Genomic DNA, 12,291 nt, shown 5'->3' with positions numbered 1-12,291 from the left:
CAAGATTTGGATAGGGTACAGGAAAAGGCTCATGTGATACCTGATGCTTCTCTCCTCTGTCTCCCTCACAGCTTTGATTGTCTGTATTTTACTGCTACTACTGAGGCCATTTCTCCTCGTGTCCCTCTCATGTTCTTACTAAGTTCTAAATGTACATCTTACAAGCTCTTCCTCTTCCTTACAACTGCTTAAATTAGGGCTCACTGCACTGCCTCTTACTCTAACTCATTCTTTCCTGACCTCAGAACTGTGGAACTCCTTATCTCTCTCAGTCTCCCCTTCCTCCTACAATCTACAGACTTCAAAACAAAAGCTTCGTCTCAACCTTGTAAGTGTCAGCCTTGCCTCAATGGGCAGTACTCTTGACTCTGAGTCAGGAGGTTGTGGGTTCAAGTCCCACTCCAGGACTAAAAACACATAATCCGGGCTGACACTTCAGTGCTGCACTGTCAGAGGTGCAATCTTTCAGATGAGACATTCAATGGATGTCTGCCCTTTCATGTGGGCATAAAAGATCCCAGGGCACTATTCAAAGAAGAGCAGGGGAGTTCTTTGAAATAGTGCCATGGGATCTTTTACCTCCACCTGAGAGGGCAGGCAGGGCCTCGCTTTAATGGCACCTCCAACAGTGCAGCACTCCCTCAGTACTGCACTGGGAAGTGTCAGCCTGGATTATGGGGCTCAAGTGTCTGGAGTGGGGCTCGAACCCACGACCTTCTGAGTTAGAGGGGAGATTGTTATCACTGAGCCACGGCTGACAAAATAGGCTGTAAACACATTGGTCCCAATATAAACAATGTTGCAGAGCACAAGGACTGCAAAGGAATCACCTTGTCCGACATCACTCCAGTGAATCTCCCCATCATCAAAATAGACGACTGAGGTGGAGAGCGATGGGGTAGCTCCTTAAACCTCCAACTGTTGATGTGGCTTTGTTAATGTGATTCTCAATACAAATCCCTGACCTGAACTGTAAGACAATGGGGCAGTGATAAGGATGCATTCTCCTCAATGAAGCAGGTTAATTTGAAGAGGCACGCTGGAGTGCTGTTAAACACCTCCTGGCCCCCCAGCTGTACAGCAGCACTGGCAAAGGCTCGGGTTGATGATGCTTTGTACAAATGGCCAATCCAGTTTGTTACCAAGACTGCCTATATCCATCTAGGAACATTAGGAATGGAGGAGGCCATTCAGCCCCTCGAGCCTGCTCTGTCATTCAGTTAGATCATGGCTGATCTGCACCTCAACTCCATTTATCCACCTTCACTCCATATCCCTTGATACCCTTACCTAACAAAAATCTATCGATCTCAGTCTTGAAGCTCCAATTGACCCCTTGCGTCCACAGCCTTTTGGAGGAGAATGTTTCAGATTTATTATTACTCTTTGTGTGAAAAAGTACTTTTGATTTCACCCCTGAACGGCCTAGCTCTAATTTTAAGGTTATGCCCCCTCGTTCTGGACTCCCCCACCAGAAGAAATAGCTTCTCTCTATCTACCCTATCAAATCCTTTTAACATTTTATACACCTCGAGCAGACTATCCCTCAATATCCTGTACTCAAGGGAATACAAGCCATGTTTATGCAACCTGTGCTCATAATTTAACTCTGTAAGCCCCGGAGCAGTGTAGACGATATGCTTATGGAACCCTATGAATCCGTTGCTTGTGAGTTTTATTCGATACCAATCTCATGAGCACTGAATGTAATGGTTTATATCAATGTTTCCATCACAATAAAGAGTATTAATTACCGAAAATACTGGAAACACTCAGCAGGTCAGACAGCATCTGTGGGGAGAGAGAAACAGTTAACGTTTCAGGTCATAGAATCATCGAAAATTTCTGGCACAGAAGGAGGCCATTCATGGAAACAGAAAAAATATAGAAAAATAGGAGCAAGAGTAGGCCATTCGGCCCTTCGGGCCTGCTCCGCCATTCAAAATGATCATGGCTGATCGTCTAACTCAGTACCCTGTTCCTGCTTTTTCCCCTTATCCCTTGATCCCTTTAGCATTAAGAAATATATCTATCTCCTTCATAAATACATCTAATGACTTGGCCTCCACTGCCTTCTGTGGTAGAGAATTCCACAGGTTCACCACCCTCTGAGTGAAGAAATTTCTCCTCATCTCTGTTCTAAATGGCATACCCCGTATCCTGAGACTGTGACCCCTGGTTCTGGACTCCCCAGCCATCGAGAACATCCTCCCTGCATCTAGCCTGTCTAGTCCTGTTAGAATTTTATATGTTTCGATGAGATCACCTCTCATTCTTCTAAACTCCAGTGAATATAGACCTAGTCGATCCAATCTCTCCTCATACGTCAGTCCTGCCATCCCAGGAATCAGTCTGGTAAACCTTCGTTGCACTCCCTCCATGGCAAGGACATCCTTCCACTGATAAGGAGACCAAAATTGCACACAATACTCCAGATGTGGTCTCACCAAGGCCCTGTATAACTGCAATAAGACATCCCTGCTCCTGTACTCAAATCCTCTTGCAATGAAGGCCAACATACCATTCTCCTTCCTAACTGTTTACTGCACCTGAATGCTCGCTTTCAGCAACTGGTGTATAAGGACACCAGGGTCTCGTTGCACCTCCCCCTTTCCCAATCTATCACCATTCAGATAATAATCTGCCTTTTTGTTTTTACAACCAAAGTGGATAACCTCACATTTATCCACATTATACTGCATCTGCCATGTTCTTGCCCACTCACCCAACTTGTCTAAATCACATTGGAGCCTCTTTGCATCCTCCTCACAGCTCACATTCCACCCCAGCTTTGTGTCGTCTGCAAATTTGGAAATATTACATTTAGTTCCCTCATCTAAATCATTGATATATATTGTGAATAGCTGGGGCCCAAGCTCTGATCTCTGCAGTACCCCACGAGTCACTGCCTCTTCCAGAATCGAAAGAATTTTGGAAGATGATCACCAATGCATCCAGTATTTCCAGGGCCACTTCCTTTGGTACTCTGGGATGTAGATTATCAGGCCCTGGGGATTTGTCAGCCTTTAGCCCCATTAATTACCCTAGCACTTTTTTTTACTAATACTGATTTCCTTCAGTTCCTCCCTCTCACTAGACCCTTCGTTCCCTAACATTTCTTGGAGGTTATTTGTGTCCTCCTTTGTGAAGGCAGAACCAAAGTATGTGTTTAATTGTTCTGCCATTTCTTTGTTCCCCATTATAATTTCCCCCATTTCTGACTGTAAGGGACCTACATTTGTCTTCACTAATCTTTTTCTCTTGACATATTTCTAGAAGTTTTTACAGTCAGTTTTTATGTTCCCTGCTAGTTCACTCTCATACTCTATTTTTCCCCTCTTAATCAATCTCTTTGTCCTCCTTTGCTGAATTCTGAACTGCTCCCAATCCTCAGGCTTGCCGCTTTTTCTGGCAATTTTATATGACTCCTCTTCGGATCTAATACTATCCCTAATTTCTTTTGTAAGCCATGGTTGAGCCACCTTTCCTGTTTTATTTTTGCGCCAGACAGGAATGAATAATTGGCCCATCGTGTCCGCGTCGGCTGAGAAACGAGTCACCCAGCCTAATCCCATTTTCCCGCATTTGGTCCGTAGCCCTGGAGGTCATGGCTCTTCAGGTGCACATCCAGGTATTTTTTAAATGAGTTGAAGGTTTCTGCCTCTACCACCCTCTGGGTGAAACAAATTCTCCTCATTTCCACTCTATTCCTTCTACCAATCACTTTAAATCTATGCCTCCTGGTTATTGACCCCTCTGCTAAAGGAAATAGGTCCTTCCTATCCACTCTATCTAGGCCCCTCATAATTTTATGCACCTCAATCAAATCATGCCTCAGCCTGCTAGGTTCCAAGGAAAACAACCCCAGCCTATCCAATCTGTCATCATAGTTAAAATTCTCCAGTCCTGGCAACATCCTCGTAAATCTCCTCTGCACCCTCTCTAGTGCAATTACGTCCTTCATGTAATGTGGTGACCAGAACTGTGCGCAGTACTCAAGCTGTGGCCTAACTCGTGTTTTATACAGTTCCAGCATAAGACCCCTGCTTTTATATTCTATGCCTTGGCTAATAAAGGAAAGTATCCCGTATGCCTTCTTAACCACCTTATCTACCTGTTCTGCTACCTTCGGGGATCTGTGGACATGCACTCCAAGGTCCCTCATTTCCTCTATACCTCTCAGTATCCTCCCATTTATTGTGTATTCCCTTGCCTTGTTTGCTGTCCCCAAATGCATCACTTCACACTTCTCCGGATTGAACTCCATTTGCCACTTTTCTGCCCATCTGACCAGTTCATTGATATCTTCCTGCAGTCTACAGCTTTCCTCCTCACTATCAACCACACGGCCTATCTTTGTGTCATCTGCAAATTTCTTAATTATGCCCCCTACGTTTGAGTCCAAATTGTTAATGTATAGCACAAAAAGTAAAGGACCTAGTACCAAGCCCTGCGGCACCCCACTGGAAACAGCCTTACAATCACAAAAACACCCGTCGACCATTTGCCTTTGCTTCCTGCCACTGAGCCAATTTTGGATCCAATTTGCCACATTCCCTTGGATCCCATGGGCCTTTACTTTTCTGACCAATCTGCCACGTGGGACCTTGTCAGAAGTCTTGCTAAAATCCATGTAGACTACATCAATTACGCTACCCTCATCGATCCTCCTTGTTACCTGCTCGAAAAATTCAATCAAGTTAGTCAGACACGACCTCCCCTTAACAAATCCATGCTGACTGTCCTTGATTAGTCCGTGCCTTTCTAAGTGAACAGTTTATCTTGTCCCTCAGAATTGGTTCCAATAATTTGCCCACCACCGAGGTTAGGCTGACTGGCCTGTAATTACTCGGTCTACCCTTCGCTCCCTTTTTAAACAACGCCCCAACATTAGCAGTCCTCCAATCCTCCTGCACTACGCCTGTATCCAGTGAAGTTTGGAAAATGTTTGTTAAAGCCTCCACTATTTCCTCCCTTGCTTCTTTTAACAGCCTGGGATACATTTCATCCGGCCCTGGTGATTTATCCACTTTCAGAGATGCGAATCCCCTTAATACTTCCTCTCTCACTATGTTTATTCCATGCAATATTTCACACACCTCCTCCTTACCTTCAATCCCTGCATCATTTTTTTTTTCAAAAATATACTTTATTCATAAAATTTGTCGCAAAACATACAATACAGTTGTCATATCACATTCCAAATGTACACAATACAGATTATACAATTTGCAGGTTACATCAAGTACAGATCAATGAACACATTGTACATAATTACAGTTCATGACACTGGGGTGTCTCGTTGCATTATACTCAATACAGATTATTGATTACAGATTCATTACAGGTACATTACAGCAATTTGAATTTTACATTCTGCCCGGGGAGGGGGTTTTCCCTGATTGCAGCCCCTCGGTATACAATGGTGGGAAGGCTCTAAATGGTTGCCGTTCCCCACCCTGCATCATCCCTCTCCTTTCATCGATGACCTTTCGTCAGAACTGGAAGAAATTGGAGATTTGACAGTTTATAAGCAAGTACAGAGTCAGGGGAAAGGGGCAGGGGTGGGGGGAGAACAAAAGGGAACGGTCTGTGATAGGGTGGGGGGCAGGAGTGATTATATAAGAAAAGGGATGATGGTGCGAAGCAAAAGGGGGTGAAGAAACAAAAGCTGGGTCCAGAGGAGGTGTAAATGGCGACAGCAGAACCATTACCAGCGCCTGCTGCCCGAGAAAATAGGAATCTTACAACACCAGGTTATAGTCCAACAGTTTTATTGACTCACCTGACGAAGGAGGTAAGCTCCGAAAGCTTGTGATTTTCAAATAAAACTGTTGGACTATAACCTGGTGTTGTAAGATTCCTTACATTTGTCCACCCCAGCCCATCACCGGCATCTCCACATCCGAGAAAATAGGAACAGTGATTCTGATGTAAAGTTGTTGAACTCAATGTTTAGGCCGGAAGGCTGTAAAGTGCCTCATCAAAAGACGGCCATTTTTACACTTCATTGAATTCCAAGTCTGTGCCGTGTTGCTGTACACTCTGAGTGAAAACAATAACATGGCATCTCTTATAAAACCACCCCAGCTGTGGGGATCTATCGCATTGGGATTGACACATTACAGTAAAAATCAACATCTTGTTATAGAATTAGACAGCACAGAAGGAGGCCATTCAGCCCATCATGCCTGTGCCGGCTCTTTGAAAGAGCTATCCAACTAGTCCCACTACCCTGCCCTTTCCCCATAGTCCTGCAAATTTTTCCTTTTCAAGTATTTATCCAATTCCCTTTTGAAAGTCAGTATTTCAGGCAGTGCATTCCAGATCGTAACAAATCGCTGCATTAAAACACTTCTCATCTCCCCTCTGGTTCTTTTGCCAATTATCTTAAATCTGTGTCCTCTGGTTACCGACCCTCCTGCCAGTGGAAATAGTTTCTCCTTGTTTACTCTATCAGAACGCTTCATTATTTTGAACACCTGCTCATTCTGATTCACCTGGATGAGAACCGCCCCAGACTGGATTTGTTTATTAGACGTTGCGATTTTTAAAAACAATTTTATGCCATATGGTCATCTCTCTCTTTAAAATAAACACACAATACAAAAAAATTAGAAGTGAAACCACTGGGATAAGATATAAAAAAGGGAGAGTCAAACGGTGAGGAATTGTTTGTAAAAAGAATAAGGGAGGGAGAGGGTAGTCCCTGAGGCTCAGGGGAAACTGTAAACAAGAGATGAGAGAGAGAGAGAGATGAACTGGGGATGAGAGAGAGAGAGAGATGAACTGGGGATGAGAGAGAGAGAGAGACGAACTGGGGATGAGAGAGAGAGAGAGAGAGAGAGATGAACTGGGGATGAGAGAGAGAGAGAGACGAACTGGGGATGAGAGAGAGAGAGAGACGAACTGGGGATGAGAGAGAGAGAGAGAGAGAGAGAGACGAACTGGGGATGAGAGAGAGAGAGAGACGAACTGGGGATGAGAGAGAGAGAGAGAGAGAGACGAACTGGGGGTGAGAGAGAGAGAGAGAGACGAACTGGGGATGAGAGAGAGAGAGATGAACTGGGGATGAGAGAGAGAGATGAACTGGGATGAGAGAGAGAGAAAGAGACGAACTGGGGATGAGAGAGATGAACTGGGGATGAGTGAGAGGGAGAGAGAGATGAACTGGGGATGAGAGAGAGAGAGAGACGAACTGGGGATGAGAGAGAGAGAGAGAGACGAACTGGGGATGAGAGAGAGAGAGACGAACTGGGGATGAGAGAGAGAGAGAGACGAACTGGGGATGAGAGAGAGAGAGATGAACTGGGGATGAGAGAGAGAGATGAACTGGGATGAGAGAGAGAGAAAGAGACGAACTGGGGATGAGAGAGATGAACTGGGGATGAGTGAGAGAGATGAACTGGGATGAGAGAGAGAGAAAGAGACGAACTGGGGATGAGAGAGATGAACTGGGGATGAGTGAGAGGGAGAGAGAGATGAACTGGGGATGAGAGAGAGAGACACACAGATAGACAAAGACAAAGAAAGACCCCGAAGCCAAGGGAAAAAAAGAGGAGAGAGAGAGAGAGAAAGCCCCTGAAATGGCTGCAAAAGGCTGAAAATCCATGAGGGACTGGGATACTCACCCCCCAGGGCTCTGCCCCTGAACCCCGCTGGATGCCTCTGGCAGCCACCAGACCCCCTCGCCTAGATTTTTACCTCTGGGGAGCCGAGTCAGCCAGATCTGGACGTTGACCTCCTAATCCCTCGACCTTGGCTTGACTGCTGGAAAAAGGATTGGAAGCCATCTCAACCCGTTAACAGTGGGAGGGGATGGAAGTAATAGGAGTAATAAACCCGCTAGCCTACCTGTAACGAGTAGTAATCCCATAACCCGCTGATATTCACCCTGTAACTACAGACAGAATTGCCCGCACTGCACAAGATGCGATCAGGCTCCCCAGTCGATGCCACTTTTAACAGACCCGATCTCACTCCCTGTCAAGTTCTGTGTGAAGGTGACAGTTCTGAACTGGGAGTCTTTATTGGATGCTCCTATCGACACCACTCCCACTCACCACACTGCTTCTGCTCCCGGCTCTGCAGAAAATGCTGATCTCCACACACATCTCATTTCCCCACTCTCCCCAACCTCCAGTCTCTATCCCCGAACTCCCAATGCCAATATCCCCATCCTCACTCCGCAAGCCCCAGTCTCCCTCTCTCCCCCTAACACCCATCCCGCGGGCTCCCTCTCTGCCCAAACCCCCACATTCCTGTCCCCCCCACTCTCCACATGTTCCCATCTCCCTCTCCTCCAACCCCCACTCTCCCCCCATTCCTGTCTCCCTCTCTCCTCCAAATCCCACATTCCTGTCTCTAGCCCAACCTCCACCCTCCCCCCATTCCTGTCTCTATCCCAAACTCCACCCTGCCCCCATTCCAGTCTCCCACCCTGCCCCCATTCCAGTCTCCCACCCTGCCCCCATTCCAGTCTCCCACCCTGCCCCCATTCCAGTCTCCCACCCTGCCCCTATTCCTGTCTCCCACTCTCCCCTCATTCCTTTCTCCCTTTACCCTAAAACCCACTCGCCCCATTCCCTTCTCCCTCTCTACCTCAACCCCCACTCTCCCCATTCCCTTCTCCCTCTCGATCTCAACCCCCACTCTCCCCCATTCCCTTCTCCCTCTCTACCTCAACCCCCACTCTCCCATTCCCTTCTCCCTCTCGATCTCAACCCCCACTCTCCCCCATTCCCTTCTCCCTCTCGACCTCAACCCCCACTCTCCCCATTCCCTTCTCCCTCTCTACCTCAACCCCCACTCTCCCATTCCCTTCTCCCTCTCGATCTCAACCCCCACTCTCCCCCATTCCCTTCTCCCTCTCGATCTCAACCCCCACTCTCCCCCATTCCCTTCTACCTCTCGACCGCAACCCCCACTCTCCCCATTCCCTTCTCCCTCTCTACCTCAACCCCCACTTGCCCCCATACCCTTCTCCCTCTCTACCTCAACCCCCACTCTCCCATTCCCTTCTCCCTCTTGATCTCAACCCCCACTCTCCCCATTCCCTTCTCCCTCTCGATCTCAACCCCCACTCTCCCCCATTCCCTTCTCCCTCTCTACCTCAACCCCCACTCTCCCCATTCCCTTCTCCCTCTCGATCTCAACCCCTACTCTCCCCCATTCCCTTCTCCCTCTCTACCTCAACCCCCACTCTCCCATTCCCTTCTCCCTCTCGACCGCAACCCCCACTCTCCCCCATTCCCTTCTCCCTCTCTACCTCAACCCCCACTCTCCCCATTCCCTTCTCCCTCTCGATCTCAACCCCCACTCTCCCCCATTCCCTTCTCCCTCTCTACCTCAACCCCCACTCTCCCCATTCCCTTCTCCCTCTCGATCTCAACCCCTACTCGCCCCCATTCCCTTCTCCCTCTCTACCTCAACCCCCACTCTCCCCATTCCCTTCTCCCTCTCGATCTCAACCCCCACTCTCCCCATTCCCTTCTCCCTTTGTACCTCAACCCCCACTCTCCCCCATTCCCTTCTCCCTCTCTACCTCAACCCCCTCTCTTCCCACTCCCTTCTCCCTCTCTACCTCAACCCCCACTCGCCCCCATTCCCTTCTCCCTCTCGATCTCAACCCCCACTCTCCCCATTCCCTTCTCCCTCTCTACCTCAACCCCCACTCGCCCCCATTCCCTTCTCCCTCTCGATCTCAACCCCCACTCTCCCCATTCCCTTCTCCCTCTCGATCTCAACCCCCACTCTCCCCATTCCCTTCTCCCTCTCGACCTCAACCCCACTCTCAATTTTTGGACAGCACAGTTTCTTCATGTCTCTCTCGTGAGCTCCACCTTTAGTTCTTCTTCATCAGTTGATGTTCTTAAGACTTCCCACTTCCGCAGATCCCAAATGGAATTCCCGTGTCTTTCCATGGATGCAGGGGCCTCCCAAGTAGTTCGGATTCCCTCCCAAACATGGGCTGAAATGTGGTCTGTGCCAAAGGCTGTATGGCATGAGAAGGATCACTGCAGATACTATTAGTCAGTCTGAGCCAACATAGGAACAGGAGGAGGCCGTTCAGCCCTTCGAGACTGTTCCGCCATTCAATTAGATCATGGCCGATATGTATCTTAACTCCGACTATCCGCCTTGGTTCCATAACCCTTAATACACTTACCCAACAAAATCTATCAATCTCAGTTTTGAAATTTTCAGTTGAATCCCAGCCTCAGCAGCTTTTTGGGGGAGAGAGTTCCAGATTTCCACTCCCCTTTGTGTGAAGAAGTGCTTCCTGACATCACCCCTGAACGGCCTAGCTCTAATTTTAAGGTTATGCCCCCTTGTTCTGGACTCCCCCTCATAGTTTCTCTCTATCTACCCTATCACATCCTTTGACCATCTTAAACACCTCTTAATCTTCTATACTCAAGGGAATACAAGCCTAGTCTGTGCAACCTGTCCTCATAATTTAACCCTTTTAGTCCCGGTATCATTCTGGTGAATCTGCGCTGCACCCCCTCCAAGACCAATATATCCTTCCTGAGGTGTGGTGCTCAGAACTGAATGTAATACCCTGGATGTGGTCTAACCAGAGCCTGTACAACTGTCGCATAACTTCCACCCCTTTTTATTCCAGCCCCCTTGAGATGAAGGTTAACATTCCATTAGCCTTTTAAATAGTTTTTTTGTACCTGTCCACTAGTTTTTAGTGATTTCTGTATGTGGACCCCTAAATCTCTCCGCTCCTCCACAGTTCCCAGCAGAATGAACGTTAAGGACCACAGTTAATAGTAGTTGCCAGAATGCTCGGTGTCAAAATTCCCTGTGAACCTGCTGGTTGTGCTGGGATTGCCTCCGCCGGTGCCCTGCAGGGAAAACCCTGCTGGGATCTGTGGGGTCAGTGGGAGGGCACCTCAATTGCATTGGGCAGGCGGATGCAAGGATCGCTATGGGCACATTCCTGACACCTGCCCACCACTGCGGGTGCAGGCTACCCAGGGCCCTGGTCATGACAATCAGTAACATTTTTTAAAAACTCACTTGTCTTTGGGGGTTCAGGATGTTTCCCTGGCCTGGACCCCAACGAATAGGCCTATGTTGGATTTGATGTCGGATCAGGACTGGTAATCCAGCTCCTCTGTCCTATCCTTTATTTAACAGATCAGAGAATCCATGACTCAGTGATACATCTGACTGATGTTTATTAATTTCAAGACAGCGCACTGAGTAGTACATGCAAGCAATACGTCTGTACACTCACAAGTAGGAGACCCATCGGGGAATACGAGCTCACACCTCAACAGGCACTTCGCTGACTTGAATCTTCAACTTACTCCAAAACTCAGTTGTATTTACACAACTGAATGGACAATTTTGAAGCAACATCAGGTTCAAACCTATTAACTCCAAGAGTACTGTCATGTGATCCTTGTGTGACATACATACTGCACCTGTAGGTAGCAATGTTGCACCGCATGTACTTAATTCTGGCTGGAATGCAGAGGACATTTCAGCTGAAATATTGGATGTTTCTTAGAGTATTTCACTCATTACAGTACTAGTACAGCACAGAGTGTCATGACTCCAGTAAGCAACATGAAATCAGGATGCCGGAAGGACAATTAACAGCTGAGCTAGAAACATCCAGTATTTCCCCCTCCTTCCCCCTCCCCTTCTCCTCCTTCCCTTCCTACTCCTCCTTCCCCCTCCCCTTCTCCTTCCCCTCCTTTCCCCTTCTTTCCTCCTTGTCCGTCTTCCCCCTTCCCCTTCTTCCCCCTTCTCCTCTTTCCCCTCCTTTCCCCTTCTCCTCCTTTCCTCGTGTCCTCCTTCCCCCTTCTCCTTCCGCTCCTTCTCCTCCTTCCCCCTCCCCTTCTCCTTCCCCCTCCCCTTCTCCTTCCCCCTCCCCTTCTCCTTCCCCCACTTCTCCTCCTTCCCCGACTTCTCCTCCTTCCTCCTTCCCCTTCTTCTCCATCCTCCTTCTCCTCCTTTCCCCTTCTCCTCCTTCCCCCATTTCCTACCATTGCATTAGAGGCCTGGTAAGACGCGCCCCCCCCCCCAAGGTAGGCAGGTGCTGCGCGATCCAGGCCCAGGCCCAGGCCCGCACACAGACGCCGACGCAGGCCCAGGCCCGCACACAGACGCCGACGCAGGCCCAGGCCCGCACACAGACGCCGACGCAGGCCCAGGCCCGCACACAGACGCCGACGCAGGCCCAGGCCCGCACACAGACGCCGACGCAGGCCCAGGCCCGCACACAGACGCCGACGCAGGCCCAGGCCCAGACGCCGACGCAGGCCCAGA

General features: G+C 48.5%; 1 long non-coding RNA gene across 1 annotated transcript in view; it reads left to right on the top strand.

The window, feature by feature from the left end:
- LOC137306196 (uncharacterized) overlaps positions 1-12,291 on the top strand; it is a 109,546-nt gene that overhangs the window by 20,505 nt on the left and 76,750 nt on the right. The gene's annotated exons all lie outside the window — the stretch shown is intronic.

This window comes from Heptranchias perlo, chromosome 42 (assembly GCF_035084215.1).
Source record: "Heptranchias perlo isolate sHepPer1 chromosome 42, sHepPer1.hap1, whole genome shotgun sequence".
In the NCBI taxonomy this organism is placed as follows: domain Eukaryota; kingdom Metazoa; phylum Chordata; class Chondrichthyes; order Hexanchiformes; family Hexanchidae; genus Heptranchias; species Heptranchias perlo.
This window is presented reverse-complemented; position numbering and strand designations above follow the sequence as displayed.